The following is a 19,075-nucleotide window of genomic DNA, read 5'->3' as shown; positions in this document are numbered from 1 at the left end:
TGGATATCACTTATATGTGGAGTCTAAAAACAAAACAAAACTCACAGAAAAAAAATCAAATCTGTGTTTACCAGAAACAGGATGGAAAGAGGAGAAATACGATGAAGGTGGTCAAAACACATCAACTTACAGTTAAAGATAAGTAAGTACTGGGGATGTAACATATAGCATGATAACTGCAGTTAACACTGCTGTAAGGTACACTTGAAAGTTGCTAAGAGAGAAGTTTTCATTATAAGGAAAAAAACATTTTTAAATTTTTTTACCTATATGAGATAATGGATGTTAACTTACTATGGTAATCATTTCATAATATATGTAAGTTAAGTTATTACACCATGTATCTTATACAGTGCTGTTTATCAGCTCTATCTCAATAAAGCTGAAAGGAAAAATTTTAAATGATACATCTGGTATGTTATTAAAAACAAACTATATTTAATTATAAAATTATTAAAATAATTAAAATGATAAAAATATAATATGGTATTTGTAATTAGATCTAAATGATACAGTTCATCCAACTTTATGTCTGAATATGAAACCTTTACTATTTTGAGGGAAAGTGATCAAAATAATATTTTTTTAAAATTATTTGGGTTTTTTTGTTTTTTGTTTTTTTAATATATTTTATTGATTTTCTACAGAGAGGAAGGGAGAGGGATAGAGAGCTAGAAACATCGATGAGAGAGAATCATCGACCAGCTGCCTCCTGCACACCCCCTACCAGGGATGTGCCCGCAGCCAATGTACATGCCCTTGACCGGAATCGAACCTGGGACCTTTCAGTCCGCAGACCGACACTCTATCCATTGAGCCAAACCGGTTTCTGCGCCAAAATAATATTTTAAAACAAATTAAAAAAAGGACTTGCTTTCTCACTGTTTATGAAAATCACAATGACACAATGGCCACATCACAAGGTATTTATGTGGGTGATCCATTTATAGGTAACTAGTTAAGAATCACCATCCAAGGAAATGTTAAGTGACTTTCAGTAGTAGATTCAAATTAAAATCATTAAGGACATTTTCTTTCAAAAGGGTGATTTTTAAACTCTTTCAAACTCTGGGACTAAGAAATACAAGTTTTAAAATTTAGGTTTAAAACAAGAACAAAAAAAAAAGATCAAAAGAATATGACAACAAAATTTAAGGGTGTTGGGATTTGAGAAAGGCTTACAGTTTAAGGAGATCAATTTTTAAGAAAATCTAAGGAATCACACAACAAAGGTGTTTGTCTCCATAATAAACTAAAAACTTCTTCATTGACTTGTTTTAATCAACTTTTTCTATACTCTGAATGTTATAAGACAACCCTTGTACAATGTCAGTCAATAATGATAAATAAAAAGGGCACTATAATACAATTATTTATTTATATGAGTCAACTTCATAGTTCTAACAAGAGCATATAAAAAAATAAGGTACAAAAATTAGTTCTTTTCATTTCTTTAAAAAATACCGAATGCTTTGCCATGACAAACTATTAACCCTAAATGTCTTAAATTTTCAGGCCATCATCATTCAAGCAGTAGGCTAAAAGACATTTTTCATAATGCATACTAATGAGATCTTCCTCCAAACTTCATTTAAATAGACCCACACTTTACTTGTTAACCAATTATAAAGTTTGAATTAAATAAGTTAAGACATTATAATGTAGTAATTAGAATTACACGGAAGATAACATAAGGTCACAAATTTAATCCCTTTCTATGCAAGTTCAATATTCAGCTTTTTCCTATGCCCCTAGATTTGGTCAACCATTATATCTTGTCGGACAGCAGTCACTGGATGGGAAGAGAGAGTTCATGAGGAAAGAGGAGAGAAAAAAGGCAAAGGAATCAGAGAAGAATGGGCCCATGCAAATCCTTTACCATTAGGGAAAAACAACTTAGTGAGTGAGATAATGGGTCAGGAATATCACCTTTCATTCCATGTACTAGTCCCATATAAGGGGACTGGGAAATGAATGCAAAAACCTGAGAATTTATTTAACTTATCTGAAGTGTGACATGGAAATTTTAATTTAGGAGTTCTGGTCAAATTTGTTAAGAAATTCTTAAAAGTTCAGCAGTATTCCAAAACATACCCCAAGAACAGACTGGCCCATTAAAAACACATACTATCTCGGTTCTTAATTCTGCAGAAAGGATGCTACAGGCCAACAGACATATAGAGCAGTATTAATAACAGCAAATATGCCCATGTTGAAAACTAATTATCACCCCTCCCTTATTAAAATAAGTATTTCTAGTATTACAGGCAACACAAGCCGTAAAATGCAATCTAGAATTTACCGCTCAAATGCATGTTTCCAATATTTTTAAATTGCTGATTAGGAGGGCAATGAAAAATACAAGCACCATGTCCCTCTAAATGTTCCTGTGAAGTACAAGCACCATAAAGGAAAATCATCTTAAGACAGAACTTTGTGCTCTTTTTTGTGGCATCTTAGAGGTGGTCAGCTGCTTCAGGATGAAGCTGAACATCTCTTTCCCAGCCAGTGGCTGCCAGAAACTCACTTAAGTGGAGGATAAGCGCAAACTTCATACCTAGTATGAGAAGCATATGGCCACAGTGTGCTGCTGATGCTCTGGCTGAAGAACTTAATCAGTGGTCCAGAACGACAAACAAGGTTTCCGCATTAAGCAGGGTGTCTTGACCCATGACCATGTCTGCCTGCTGTGGAGTAAGGAGCACTCCTGTTATAGACCAAGGAGGACTGGAGAGAGAAAGCGCAAATACGTTTGAGGTAGCACTGTGGAAGCCAATCTTAGTGTTCTCAACTTGGTCATTGTAAAAAAAAGGGGAGAAAGATATTCCTGGTCTCACTGATACTACTATGCCTCATCGCTTGGGTCCCAAAAGAGCTAGCAGAATCCACAAACTTTTCACTATCTCTAAAGAAGATGCTATCTGCCATTATGCTGTGACAAAGCCCCTAAACAAAGAAAGAAGGTAAGAAACCTAGGACTAAAGCACCCAAGATTCAGCATCTTGTTTCTCCATGTGTTCTGCAACACAAACATCAGCATATTGCTCTGAAGAAACAACGTGCTAAGAAAAATAAGGAAGAGGCTACAGAATATGCTAAATTTTTGGCTAAGAGAATGAAGGAGGCCAAAGAAAGACAGCAGGAACAGATTGCCAAGAGATGTAGGCTGCCCTCTCTAGAACTTCTACCTCTAAGTCTGAGTCTAGTAAAAAATGAGATTTATTATGAGTAACAATAAATAAGAACAAACATTTTTTAAAAAGACAGAATCTAGACCCACCATCAACAAAATGAAAAGGGAGTCCACTGCATGGGAGAACATATTAGGCTATGAAAAACCTAATAAGGGGTTAATTTCCAAAATATTTAAGGAACTCATACAACTTACAAAAGGAAGACAAACAATCTAATTAAAAAATGAGCAAAGGACTTAAATAGACATTTCTCCAAAGTAGACATACAGAAGACCAAGAGACATATGAAAAAATACTCAAAGTCACTAACCATCAGAGAGATGCAAATTAAAATGACAATGAGGTACCACCTCACACCTGTCAGAATGGCTACCATCAACAAACGACAAGTGCTGGTGAGGATGTGGAGACAAGGGAACCCTAGTACATTGTTAGTGGGAATGCAGACTGGTGCAGCCACTATGGAAAACAGTATGGAGTTTCCTCAAAAAACTAAAAATGGAACTGCCATTTGACCCAGTGATCCCATTTCTAGGAATATATCCTAAGAAACCCAAAACTCTAATCAGAAAGAATATATGCACCCTTATGTTCATAGCAACACAATTTACAATAGCTAAGATCTGGAATCAGCCCAAGTGCCCATCAGTAGATGAGTGGATAAAAAAGCTGTGGTATTTTTACACCATGGAATACTATGCAGCTGTAAAAAAGAAAGATCTCTTACTTTCTGAGACAGCATAGAGTGACCTAGAGAGTATTATGCTAAGTCCGTGGTCGGCAAACTGCGGCTTGCGAGCCACATGCGGCTCTTTGGCCCCTTGAGTGTGGCTCTTCCACAAAATACCACGGCCTGGGTGAGTCTATTTTGAAGAAGTGGCGTTAGAAGAAGTTTAAAAAATTTGGTTCTCAAAAGAAATTTCAATTGTTGTACTGTTGATATTTGGCTCTGTTGACTAATGAGTTTGCCGACCACTGTGCTAAGTGAAGTAAGCCAGTTAGAGAAAAATAAGTATCATATGATCTCACTCATATGTGGAATCTAATGAACAAATAAACCAATAAACAAAATAGATCCAGAGACATAGAAGCATGAATCAGACTGACAAATCTCAGAGGGAAGGGACTTATATGCATATATGCATAGCCCATGAACACAGACAATAGTGGGGTGAAGGCCTGGGAGGGGCAGATGTAAGGTGGAGGGGGTCAATTGGAAAAAAGAGGGGACAATTGTAACACTTTCACCAATAAAGATAAATTTAAAAAGACAGAACTTAGTTTGAATCAAGTTTTCAAATATAATTGCTCAATAACTATACATAACTTAGTAAATCTCTCCCCTAAAAAAGAAGGCAGAACACTTTGGCTTTTGTGTCATACCATTAGGAATATAGTTTAAAATAACAACGTGAAATCTTATTTTAAATCTGTTCTGCTGGAAACACATTTCCTTTCACTGAAGACATCACAAAGAGCAACGAACACACAAGAGTTAACTGGAAAAGCTTTGCATGTTATGTGAAAATGGGAACTGTAATATCTACACACATGCAAAAAAACTACACTAATAAAAGAGAAACATGCAAATTGATTGTCACTTCACTATACCCACCAGCCAATCAGGAGTGAGTTTGCAAATTAAGATGACGGCCCTGCCCCCAGCTGCTCCGGGCCTCTGGGCAGCACACGGTGGGGCAGGAAGCCTGCTATGAGGGGAAGGGCGGGGGGAGCTACAGGAGCAGCGCTCCTCCCGAAGAGAAGACTGAAGGCAGTGCAGAGGGAAGGCCTGGGTCCCAGGTGCCAGAGGAAAACCGGTGCTGGCAGCCAGGGGAAGGAAGGCCTATTGCACAAATCTCTTCGTGCAATGGGCCTCAGGAATTAATAATAAGCAGTATCATTGTAATACCAAAGCTACAGCAATTTTTCCCTGCTGGATACATTTTAAGACATAATTTTTAATCCTAAAACAAGAAAAAGTGTGTTTTGACATTTATTTTCAGCTACTTTATCTTTTCTATCTTTTCTATCTTTACTCATTTATACCCATCCTATATAATAAAAGCCTACTATGCAAAGTGTCCGGTCATCCGGTGATAGTCAACTGTTCAACCAATCAAAGCATAATATGCTAATGATATGCTAAGGCCACTCAACCGCTAGCTATGACGTGCACTGACTGACCACCAGGGGGCAGACAGTCAACTGGTCAACCAGTTGCTATGAAGTGCACGACCACCAAGGGGCAGACGCTCCAACCGGTAGGTTAGCTTGCTGCTGGGGTCCGGCCAATCGGGATTGAGCGAGATGGGCCGGACATACCCTGGAACCCTCCTGCGTCCCTCCCCGGCCAGCAGGCCCCAATCGGGACTGGGCGAGATGGGGCCAGACACACCCTGGAGCCCTCCCGCGGTCCCTTCCTGGCCCTGATCATGCACCAGGGGGGTCCCTCAGCCTGGCCTGTGCCCTCTCGCAATCCAGGACCTCTCGGGGGATGTCAGAAAGCAGGTTTGGGCCCAATCCCTCAGGCCACTCACCTCGGGAGGGTGCCAGATGCAGGGTTCAAGGCTGGCAAGCGCTGCTATGGTGGCAAGAGCCTCTCCCGATCAGGACTGATTGGGCGTGAGCCCACAGCAGACGCAATGGGGCCGGGATGAGCGGGAGCCACAGGTAGGAGCTGCAGGTGGCACTGGACTCCGGGTTTCGGCCCGATCCCTGCAGGCCACCCCGAGGGATCCCACCCATGCACAATTTGTGCACCAGGCCTCTAGTATATAATAATAAACTGTATGATACTTAGTGCCATCTCTGAAGTTAAAAAAAAAATAACACTGAAAAGGGAATACAGCCAGGTCAAGGAAAACTAGATATGGCAGGGCAGCCTTGACATTTCAAGGCTAAGTAACACTTTTAGATGGATCTAACATCTCCTACACAGTACCTTCTCTCCTAGACATCAGGCCCAAGTATGGCATGTTCCTGTTCTCTGTAAAGGCTGAATTATGTTCACTACTAAGCTCAGTACCATAATTTACTAAGTCAAGGTCAGCCCTCTCTCTAAGAGCCAGCAAACTGATTCCTGCAGCAATAACACTGGAATTATAATCTGGGTCCTTGGGTTTTAATACACAGGCTAGTTCAGTGCTTGTGAGGTAGCAGTGTCAAGAATTGTTTAAAAAAAAAAATTCAGACACATGCAACACACATACCCACACTCATTGCGAAAAATCTAATCTAATAATAGACAAATATGCAAATTGACCGCACCTTCGCTACGCCAAGCCACGCCCACCAGCCAAGCCACGCCCACCAGCCAATCAGGACGAATATGCAAATTATCCAAACAAAGATGGCGGCTAATTTGCATATCGCAACAGCGTAGAAAGAAGCCAAGAGCTGCAGAAGGGAGCAAAGCTGCAGAGAAGCAAGCAAGCTGGGGGGAGGAGAAGGGAGGAGTGGAGGCAGGGCCAGGGGAGAAGGAAGTTGAGCAGGCGGGGCCGGGGGAGAAGGGAGGAGCGGAGGCGGGGCCAGGGGAGAAGGGAGGAGCGGAGGTGGGGCCAGGGGAGAAGGAAGGAGAGTGGGCTGGCGGAGAAGTTAGAAAAGCAAGGGGGCTGGCGGAGAAGGCGGGGCGGGGGACAAGGGAGGAGAGCAGGCAGGGTGGGGTAGAGTGCAGCAGGAAACCCTATTGCAGGATTTTTCCTGCAACGGGAACGCTAGTATATATATAAAAAAATACAAGCAAATAATCTTCTAAAGCAGAGGTTAGCAAACTACAGCCAGCTGTCTGGTTTTTATTAAGTTAGGAAGTATTTTAAAATTTTTAATGGTTACAGTTTAAATGGTTATGAGAAACTATGTTATATCCTGAATTTTGCCTGTTGGCCTGGAAAGCCTAAAATATTTCACTGTCTGCTCCTTTCAGAAAGTCTGACTTCTTTGCTAAAACAAAAAGTATGCTCCCCTGTAAGTTTTAGCTCTAGCATGTAAATATGTTCATAAGGAACAATCAATATTTAAAGTTAAAATCTAATACCATTACAGAAGCGGTAATATCAACTTAAACATTGGTATAAACCAGTGGTCGGCAAATTCATTAGTCAACAGAGCCAAATATCAACAGTACAACGACTGAAATTTCTTTTGAGAGCCAAATTTTTTAAACTTAAACTATATAGGTAGGTACGTTGTTATTAACATAATTAGGGTACTCCTAAGCTGGCCTTTGCTAAAAACGTCCTCAATTTGACTGAGGTACGTTCGTTGAGGTCGACCCCTTCCAACTCTCCCATCCACACTGGTCTTGTATACTTGTTTCGTCTATCTCCTCTCATTCAACCTCTCTATATGTCCAAACCATCTCAACATACCTTTCTCAATCCTCGACACTACCTCTTCTTTCACTCCACAATGTTCCTAAAATTAACTTAATAAACTTTACTTAAAGTTTTAAGTCTTAGTTAAACTATAGATACGTTGAATAAAACTTGATATCATACTTAATAACGATATTATTTATTGATAAAATTAAATTCCTTACAATTTACCTTACAATATTCATAAAATTAAATCATGACAATGACTGACAAACACTAATGTGAACAATGGCCTTGCATCTCCTTGGAAAGTTGGGTAAGTCAGGTTTGTATGTTATTGTTTTTAATTTTAGGCACGATTCCAGGTTCTCATCAATAAGACGACTTCTCAATTTACTCTTGATAAGGTTCATGCTTGAAAATGATTTTTCGAATAAATATGTAGACCCGAATAAGGAAAGAACAGCAAACGCTAGTTTTTTCAGTTGATTATATGAGTCAGGAATACTATTCCAGGTGTTAAAAATCAACATATCTTCCTTCTCCAGGTCTTTCAAAGCAGACCACTTGTGCTGTGAACTAAGTTCACATTTGTTTTTCTCCAATATTTCTATATCAGCACAAAACGTTCAAATTTTGAGCTCCACAATTCTTTGTTTTTTAAATCCAGCAATTGCATTTCAAAGTTGCCAATGTCAATATTAAAGGGAGAAAAATTTAATTGTTACAGTAGCATTAAGAGATTTTTTAACAAAGGCTAACGTAGCTTTGCTGTTTCTGAATTCCTGAAACCTGTTGAGAAAAGCTTCCCTCATATTTAAAAGTGTTGTTTTGCAAATAATAGCAAATGTCAATATCAGAATTATTTTCTTGGCGATGTTTCAACAGGCTTGGAAAGTGAATCAAAGTTTCTCTTTCAAAATCTTGAGCAAAAAGAGATAATTTGTTTTCGAATGAAATAACTTCTTCTAACATCGAAAAAATTGTGTTTCCTTTCCCGTGCCGTTTATGATTAAGCTGATTTAGATGAGTCGTAACGTCTACCATGAAATAAAATTTTTGGATCCACTGATCATTCGTTAGTTCTGGATAGTGAACACCCTTCTCAAGGAGAAATGCTTTAATTTATGTTAATAAGGAAGTGAAACGTTTCAAAACGTTTCCTCTTGATAACCAACGTACCTTGTTATGCAGCAGCAGATCTGCGTACTCACTCTCCATTTCAACTAAAAATTCTTTAAATTAGTGATGATTAAGAGCTTTAGCTATAATAAAGCTGATAATGTTAACCACCAATTCCATAACTTTGCAAATTTCTTCTGGAAATGTCTGCGCACAAAGCGCTTCTTGATGAATGCTGCAATGGTAAGTAAGTATCTCGTGATTAATTTTTTCTTTCAAAATAGCAACAAACCCGTTTCTTACGCCGGTCATACTTTTCACCCGATCTGTTGAAATTGAGACAATTTTATCGAGTGGAATATGATGTTTTTCAATGCACTCAATTACAGCATTTGCTATATCCTCTCCACGTGTTTGACCTTTGAATGGCAATAATCCTAAAAGTTCTTCTTTAGGACCTGTAGATGCAATAAATTGTACAAAAAGTGAAACTTGCGTTGTATCATTTATGTCACAAGACTCGTCAACTGCTATTGATAAAGCTGAAACCAATTTAAGATCTTCGACTTGCTGGTCGGTTATATTCGAAGACATTTTGACTATTCTATCTTTCACTGTTTTAGCAGACAATGGTAACTCTTTAATTTTTTTTAGAATATCTGCTTTGTTCTTAAAATCCCGAAATAGCTCTTCAGATGCATTTATAAAACAACTTTTTATGTATTCGCCGTCTGTATATGGTTTTCCTCTCTTAGCAATCTCTTGACTAACCACAAAACTTGCAATATTAACATTGTTGGAAGATTGCATCCAGTAATTAAATACAGAACTTGATTTTTCTTGACTCTTCCGAAGTTCCTCAACTGCTTTTTTCCTTGCATCACCGACGGGATATTTAGTACTAAATGACACGTGTTTAGTTGTAAAGTGTCTCTACAAATTTGATTTCTTGTTATGCGCCAATTTTTCAAATAAGACAGGTCGGAAGGCCATTTAAGTTTTGAATAAACGCGCAAGTCTCGGTCCATTCAACTTTAAATTCACCGTTTTCTTCTTCTGTTTTTCTTTGCTTCTTCTTTGTAGCCATGTCAAACAGGGCACCTAAAAAAAAGTTTCATTTTATAATAATAAAGCCACCAACACAAAATAATTACAATTCTTAAACTGATGACAAAAATACCTGTAGGATTTGCAGCTGGTTGGAAAAATACAGGTAACTTTATGCTTCGAGTAGGTCCTTTAGTCACCCGCACGCGATTTGCGACGCAACTAGCACTAACCACTGCACAATGAGACTGCTGACTGGCTCACTCAACTCGTGCATGAATTGCGCGCGCCTCCCCCGCGCTGCATATCCCTCGGCCTGCCTGCGCTGTGTCTCTGCTCACCCGACCGACCGACACCCCCCCCTTCTTCTAACACCACTTCTTCAAAATATGACTCACTCAGGCCAAAAACTGACTTTTGCGCATGGGCCACGAAGTTTCAATCGCACTGCACGTGCGCACCCGCACATGGTATTTTGTGGAAGAGCCACACTCAAGGGGCCAAAGAGCCGCATGTGGCTCGCAAGCCGCAGTTTGCCGACCACTGGTATAAACAAACATGATATACACATGGAAAAAGGCAGGAAGGAGATCAACATAAAAATATATAACTAACTTATCTTGGTAAACTGCATTTTCACTTTTTTTTTCCTGTACTTTCCCAATCTTAAGTGAGCATATCATTGTTAAGATCAGGATATAGTACTAGAATATTATAGCGCAAATTTTCAAGAAAATAGAGACCAAAAAATTTTTGTGACTTGAATTGAAGTTATGTAGTTACTTACATACAGGTTCAGTAACACTTTGGTATTTGCCATTATCTATAAATCAAACTGTTAAGAATTAAAATAGTACATTTACATTCTTTCACATACATAAAAAAAAGAAGGCCCTGTTTCATCAGAAGTCAGAGTTGTCGATCTGAACTCTCAAGGTCACTACTTTGGAAGTAACTTTCAGGCACACTGCAAGATACTTCATATAATCTGAAGTTTAATTCAAATATTATCTCCTACATTCATGTTAGCTTCAATATTTTTCAAAACATAGTAAAAAATGTGACTAAAACCCTAAATATATTCTATACATATTCCATATATACTATATAACCATAGCATTAACATCTGAAGTCATACTGGGCAATACAAGTTCTTATTAACTAAACAATTCAAACAAAAACATATTTTTTACTGATAGAAAATAAAATGCTACTATTAAAAATTCAGACAACTGTTCTGCTAACACTAAGGTACAAACAATGAAACAATCATGATTGTTTTCATAAATAGTATTTTAATTTTCTTGTTCAATAATTATTGCTTAGCTGTTGTTTTGAAGCCCACTATTAACTGTAAACATACGACAGCATACTAACATACATGATACATGATATATCATTATGACCAATTTAACTCTAACTTGATAAATGAGAGGTTTACTTTGAATGGTTAAAAGGCATTTTAAAGTCACATCTTCTCTGTTTTCTGAAACAAAAAACAGTCTTTGCTTTATAGTTTATTTCCTGAGTTTATCTTGAAAATGCATGTAAGTTTTATTTCTGAATAATGTTAAAGTCCAAATTTATTTCTCCCAAACCACAAATTTAAATTAGAATACCACTTATCAGCTTTTCTTTCCAAGTGTCACTCATATTTCTGTTCCCTTTATAGCACAATGTTAACTGGTAAAGAATTTAATTATCATTAAAATATTAAACTGCAGACTTTTAAAAAGTAAAAACTATTGGTCATATCATATATCAAAACTACTGAAAGTAACAAAGATCCCATAGCTAGTTAACACTGACTAGAGTCTTAACTTTGCTTAAAATAGCAGTGATAGGAGTTTATCTACTCTCCCTCTTCTCTTGATGATAGAAGCAAGCACTGAGAGAGAACCTTAAAACATTTATTCACAGGGCAAAAACCACAATCCAGAGCCCTATTAGTAACTATTTAAAGGCAACGGCTTCATCTCACTACTGCATTTTGCAAAGGCTTCATCTCACTACTGCATACTGCAAAATTCAAGAATTGGCCTTAGGACTTGTGTGCATGCATATGAGCCTAACCAATGGTTAAGTTCAACAGGGGGGTTGGGGCATCCGTGGGGAGGGGTGTGGGATGGGAATGGGGGGATGAGGACAAATATGTGACACCTTAATCAATAAAGAAATTAAAAAAAAAAAAAGAATTGGCCTTAGCCTCAAAAACTTATCTTACTTATGTAGACTAACATTACAAATCCAGATTCTATTGTCAAGGATAGTTAAATATCCTCCAAAAATCCAACCATGAGCTACTTCTTTAACAGAAAACAGATTTTGAAGACTTTTTGTTTCATCTGAAATGTCTATCCTGTTAAGTACTATATACAAACAAATTTTGTCAGAATTATATTAATTAGCATATATTGTAGATTAACATCTCTTACAGATGTACAAAACAGAGACAATTGTCACTCTAGGATGAAGTTTCCTTTTTTTAAAAAAAAAGAACTGCATACATATATTTAGTAAAGCAAGTAAAAAAAAAGACCCTTTGTATATAAGGATATACAAAATAACTCAGTTCTATAGTCAACAGCCTCTTTTTAAAACTTTTGAAATTAATTTACTCTAAAAGATAGGCAGGAATTCAATAGGTTATAAAATTGCTAGGAGATTTCTATTTCTGGTTTCTGCCATAATAAATACTAGGGGTTTAAGCTTAGCTGCTTTTTTTACTTAAAAGATTTTTTCCACAGTCAGCAACTTACAACAGGACATACTGTAATACCAAAATGGAAACTACTTAATCAACATTTCCTCATGGAAACACATATCACACATAACAGTCTGTAAGGGTAAAGTTTTATTTCAAAAAGTAGCATTTATATTTTATTTAGCAACACAAGCTCAATTTTTTTTTCTGGTTCTGTCAACATGTTCGGTTAATTTAAGTCAACATTAATAATACACACAAAAAAAACTGAAATGTAAGCAATAATATAAGGCAATTTGTTTATAAGTTTGAGTAAGACCACGCTTTCATATTTTTAGAACATAGGTCACAGGTTTTCAAGTCCTATAAAATAAATATGATCCTTTCCTCATGCTATGTTTTTTAAAACTGTTCCTGTAAAGAATTTAAGCCATGTGGAAAACTCAACAGTATGTGAATCATCCAATACATAAATCTTTCAGGTTTCAAGTTCTAAATTGCAGTCATCTATAGCATCACAGAAGGCTAACAAAGGATTGAAAACTCTTGGGCATAATTTCAAAATGTTCCTATTCCCTTTTTGCCCACTCTTCAAAACATACCATTTAATAATAAAATAAAATAAATCTCATTCATAGTTGGTCCCGTTGGTTTTAACACATTTAACTTCTAAATTCTATCATTTACGAAATATTGCAGGAAGTAACTTTTTTGTCATTGAGCTCAATTAATATATAAAAAAATAAACTATATATATATATATATATATATATATATATATATATATATATATATATAGTTTATTTATCATTAGTTTCTGCTTACCTAAATTCCACCCCAGGCTGCTGGCAAGCGGGCTGAACTGCTGACCTCTGGGAGAGAGAGAGAGAGAGAGGCCTGGCTGCTGGCACTGCTGATCAGCCGTGCCTCTCCCTCTCTCTCTCTCTCTCTCTGAGGGGTCAACATTTCAGCCCACTCGCCTGCTGCGTGTGCAGCCTGGCATTTGGTCAAGCTTATAGTCGTTTTGGATATTACGACCCTGGCTCTTTTTATATATATAGATACTTTTTGTAATTATTCTAAAATATATCAATTAAATTTATATGGGTTTTTATATTAAAATAATATAAACTATATATATATATATATAAAATATATATATATATAGTTTATTTTGAAAATCTGTAGACCCAGGGGAAATATAGTTAATTTGGCTTCTGACTCACACTTTTACATAATCATTTGCAATACTCCTCATTCAATTGCCTCATTCTTTGTGCTTCCTCTTCACAAAGTCTAAGCTCACTTCCTAAGAGCTTTCTTCTTGCAGGAATCAGCATTTATTGACCTCACAAAGTACACACACTTGCTGTTGTCAGCAAAGAACACAGAAATTGGAGAAAAAAGCATCACAGAAGCACTGGAAGTGTATGAAACTATATCTTCTTATACAGTTATATTTGTAAAGATCTGGGACTTCATATTTAACCTAAGAAATACTGAAGATTTTTATATTTAAAAAGGAAATACAGCATTCCAACCCAAGAGTTCATTTCATCTGACTGAGTCAGGACCTGACAGTCAGTTGCTACAACTGAGTGGAAAGAAAGGTAATTTCTACTACATTTACTGGTACTTAACACTGTTAATATTAAAATCCGAGTATTTTTCAAAGCCTCCTGAGGTCATCTGCGATCTCAAGGGATTTTTCATAATGGGAGGGTGTTAATCCCCAATGCCCTGTCCTACCTCCAAATTGGATCATTAGTTTCTGCTTACCTAAATTCCTATTACCATTCCAATTGGCTCAGGTATTCTTCGTTTCCTTTCTTGAACTATAGTCCATGCACTAATTATTAAACAGGCAAAGTGAAATAGCTTCTTTGGGTGTCTATATGCCATGACAAACATTTCACATTCCTTTAGGATTAGTAAAACAGTAGTTTAAGCCATATTCTGTTGTGACTTTTAAAATTTTTTCTACTGTTATTTTGTATGGCACACAGAATGTTTTGATTATTATTTTACACAGAATTTTTAAGTTTTATTTTTTTAAGAGAATTGGTGCCGAAACCGGTTTGGCTCAGTGGATAGAGCGTCGGCCTGCGGACTGAAAGGTCCCAGGTTCGATTCCGGTCAAGGGCATGTACCTTGGTTGTGGGCACATCTGTGCAGGAGGCAGCTGATTGATGTTTCTCTCACATCAATGTTTCTGACTCTCTATCTCTCTCCCTTCCTCTCTGTAAAAAATCAATAAAATATATTTTTTTTAAAAAAAGAGAGAGAGAATTGGTGATGAGCTTAAGTGCTAACAAAGATGTGAAACTGCAAACCAGAGCTAGTACAAAGATGAAACAGAGCTAAATGGACCCAGTTCACCACTCCCCCATCCCTATCATCAACATCCACAGACATATCCCTCCCTCCCCTCCTCTCTCTCTTTCTCTCTCTCTCTCTCTCTCTCTCTCTCTCTCTCTCTCTCTCACACACACACACACACACACACACAGAACATACACATTTCCCTAAATTTGTATATATACATATGTACATGCATGTATTTGTATAAATGCGTATCTATATATATAAAAGGCTAATATGCTAAGTGTCCCTCCCACCGTGCAAGTGGTCGCTATGATGTGCACTGACCACCAGGGGGCAGACGCTCAACGCAGGAGCTGCCATGATGCACACTTGCCATTTACAGAGAAACAGCAGTGTGGATCTGGCACCAACAAAGCAACACTTGGCTTCCCCCAAGTGGGACACAGGCCCCACCACCACCCCAGAGCAACAGCCCACCTAATCGCAGCTAACGCTGCCGAGACCCCATGGCACAAAATGCAGCCCAGTGGCTGTGGGGGCCAGGTAATGATGTCACGTAGCAACACCTGGCTTCCTCTCCCTAACCATGACTAGCCTCCTTAAGAGTTTCTTCGGCCCAGGAACATGACTTGTTTTAAAGCAAGGTGCAAACATTTTACACTTTAACCAAATGTCTGTGAAGCGTTTTCCCATGCTTTATCTCATTTGATCCTCAACAAAGTCCTGGAGTAGGTAGATAGGAGACTCGATGGAATCCTATTTTCTTTTCATTAGCCGGAAAACGGAGCCTGAGGGCTTTTGTTTTTAAAATTCCACTGCTGAATTATCTGGTTCTGCTTAAGAAATATTCAGCAACCTTGCCTTGCCCTCCCTTAGAGATTAAAACCTTTATAATATTTAAAACATATGTATATAAATAGAATATAGTTATTAATTTTTATTTGATAAAGCTTTCCACATGATTTCAAGTATATTAGATCAGCCTAGTTAAAAAAATATTTATTTTAAAAAGAGAGAATAAATCCTTAAGTCACTCCAGGGCCCTAGGAATGTCCCAAAATCCATCTCTCGATTACAGTCTTGAATTTTAACTTGGAAAGATTATCAAATATACATATGTAATCCAAATATTATATTACACTAGAGGCCCAGTTCACGAAATTTGTGCACGGAGGGGAGTTCTTTAGCCAGGCCTGCACCCTCTCCAATCTGGGACCCCTCGGAGGATATCTGACTCGCAATCCGGGACGACTGACTCCTAACCACTCGCCTGCCTGATTGACTGATCACCCCTAACCCCTCTGCCTGCCGGCCTGATCACCCCTACTTTGCCTCCCTGATGGCCTGATCACCCCTAACCTCTCTGCCTGCCTGCCCTATCGCCCCTAATTGCCCTCCCCTGACGGCCTGATCTCGCCCCTAACTGCCCTCCCCTGCTGGCCTGATCGCCCCTAACTGCCTTCTCCTGCTGGCCTGATCTTGCCCCCAACTGCCCTCCTCTGCCTGCCTGATCGCCCCTAACTGCCTCTGCCTCGGCCCCCATCACCATGGCTTTGTCCGGAAGGAAGTCGTACATCTGGAAGATGGCCGGTTGACCCGGTCTAATTAGCATATTACCCTTTTATTAGTATAGATTATATAGGATTGGTTAAATAAGGGTGGGAGCCATTTTCAGTAGGAGGAGATGTTCTTGGCAGACAAAAATACATAATCCCTATTTCTGGACTGATAGCCAGCCATATGCACTATACTGCCAAACTGGTCATTAAAAAATTGAATCACGTTCTCACACCTTACACCAAACAGCTGTTGCCCTTAAGACCCCTCCTCAGCCCACACCTTAGGTTCTGCCTTTGCAGTTCACCCAGAGTAGGGTCTGAATGGTCGGTTTCTATGCCAGTCAGCATCTCCAGGCCTATCTCCGGGCCAGGTCATAGATGCGGGGCTGATCAGCAGCCACCCCAGGCTGCTGGCAAGCGGGCTGAACTGCTGACCTCTGGGAGAGAGAGAGAGAGAGAGAGAGGCCTGGCTGCTGGCACTGCTGATCAGCCGTGCCTCTCCCTCTCTCTCTCTCTCTGAGGGGTCAACATTTCAGCCCACTCGCCTGCTGCGTGTGCAGCCTGGCATTTGGTCAAGCTTATAGTCGTTTTGGATATTACGACCCTGGCTCTTTTTATATATATAGATACTTTTTGTAATTATTCTAAAATATAGCAATTAAATTTATATGGGTTTTTATATTAAAAATTTGGTTCAGACCACAGAATTAATCCTCTTTCTTAATTAGACCTAGGTTGAAATTTTACCACACATAAAGACTACAATATATTTTACACTACTAATTTCTCCAGAAAAAATACAAGAATTATTTTCTCAAAAATAAATTTCTATACTTTATGCATTTTGTTATCACAACTATATAATTTCTCCCAACTTAATTTGAACTTTAAACTCTTAGAAGCCTTAAATTTTAGGTGGCAAGTTAAATACTTAACATTTCTTAGATTAGTAATACTTTCACATTTTTAAGAATATATTTCAAAAATACAAGACATTTAATTAATAGATTCAATTCTAACCTCTAGATTTTTCATACGAGGCCAACTCAGATTAATATTTCAGTATTTTGTCATTTCAAAATACCTAGTTATTTAACCCTTTGCACTCGCTTGCTTTTTTCGATTCCTTTATTCTACTGCTAACCGTGTCGAGTCACACTCGACATCCGAGTGCAAAGGGTTAATACGTTTTATTATTTAATTCAGTAAACTCCAAAGTTTTAAGTTACCAGGGACTTTGGAAAATTATGTTTAGAGGGGTACGGGGAGGGAAGCAAGCCTCCAGGTCACTCTGCTTAAATGTAAAATCGCCACAGTTTTTCTACTCAGGGAAATGCAACCAGCACCCTCCTCTATCAATATACTTATACTTATCACTGAAAAGCTCTACCACAAATCCTTCATTTTAGTTACATCTATTTATCTGTTTCAATAATTTTGAGATTTTAAAGCCAATGATTATTATCCAAGGCATTTTCTTTGGCAAATTCTGTAACAGAGATAACTGACTTTCAATGGCCTTAAGGTTAACTTTGGAATGCAGTCTATTATTATTCAAAAATACCCTTTATTATGGAAACACTAATCTTGTTCCTTAGATACAGCCTGTATTTTTTTTGAGGGGGGGGGGGTCATTTTCGCCATCTTTCTTTTGAGGAAAGTAGTCTTGGGTTTATTCCATAACATCCACAGACACTGAGCTTAGCCCAAGACCTATCCAAAATCGGACGGTATGCACTTTTGTCTTAAGCCAGCCTTCTCTCTCTACAAGTACAGAAATCCCAAACGTCTCCCTTGAATTCTGCTAAATTTTACCTCTACCTCCCTTTATCTCACATGTCTCCCCCACCCCCACATCCTGTTCACTCTGAGGAAATTCAGTAAATGGCCTGGCTGTCCAGGCATGCTTAATAGACTAACAATAAACACATTAAGCCAAACAAAAAGGACAGATCAACAAACATATAGACAAGACTTAATATATCACAGTTCTTTTCTGGAAATTTCTCTCCATAGCATTGACTACCCTTTAAAGTTATTTTAGCTAAACTCTGTCTAGCCTAAGGCATCATATGGTAATTTTCAAACAAAGCATCAGAGTTCCCCTGCGAGAGAGCTGACAGCTTTAATCTCTCTAGCTGCAGAGTCTTTCCACACCAGAGGTGGAGGATCCGGGGCCTTTTTAGTAATTACAGAATTTTGATCCCCAATACAAATTAGGCATTTTGCAATTTGAACAAGACCCCACATAGTTAAATATGACAATGGCACTCTTTTTCCTTGAGCCTGATTTAAGAAAGTATCTTTTAACATTTTAATTTCTTTATAATTTTGCCTTTTAACCGAATTTTTCCCCCATTATGGCCTGGCTTGAAAAAGATGTTCCCACCCACTTCGGATCGCAAATTCCAAAGCTTGGCACAGGCTTTATGTGCAGTGAATCTCCACACCGAATTTACCAGTGATCCCCACCTTTACCGTTGATCCCCACCTTTACCAGTAATCAACTTCTTTTCGCTCTGGCGAATCTTCTTCTCCAGTCCCTGTCTTGGGTGCCATAAATGCCACAGTCTTTTCGCAGCAAGGATTCAGGAATCTGGAGAAGGGCTGCGCATACATGGATATACTAGACAAGAAATACCAATTTGGAAGGCATTTGGGGGAACCAGGTGGAGGCTTTACCCTCTAGTGGGGTGGCTCCCCAAATATCCGGACCCACAGCTTTTTATTTACTGGAAAACACATTGGCCCTTTAGGAATGCAAGCAGGCATATCAAAGGTAAAGTTTGGTAAACAGGAAAAGATTATCAG

The 19,075-nt window shown here is 38.3% G+C and overlaps 1 protein-coding gene and 1 pseudogene across 11 annotated transcripts in view; one reads left to right on the top strand and one right to left on the bottom strand.

The window, feature by feature from the left end:
* The window catches only part of TCF12 (transcription factor 12), a 374,687-nt gene that overhangs the window by 295,840 nt on the left and 59,772 nt on the right, over positions 1-19,075 (bottom strand). The window lies entirely within an intron of this gene.
* On the top strand, positions 681-9,730 carry LOC307097711 (small ribosomal subunit protein eS6-like; annotated as a pseudogene). Its single transcript has one exon. The product of its transcript is annotated as a small ribosomal subunit protein eS6-like (transcript).

Source organism: Cnephaeus nilssonii (assembly GCF_951640355.1).
Source record: "Cnephaeus nilssonii genome assembly, chromosome: 4".
In the NCBI taxonomy this organism is placed as follows: domain Eukaryota; kingdom Metazoa; phylum Chordata; class Mammalia; order Chiroptera; family Vespertilionidae; genus Cnephaeus; species Cnephaeus nilssonii.
This window is presented reverse-complemented; position numbering and strand designations above follow the sequence as displayed.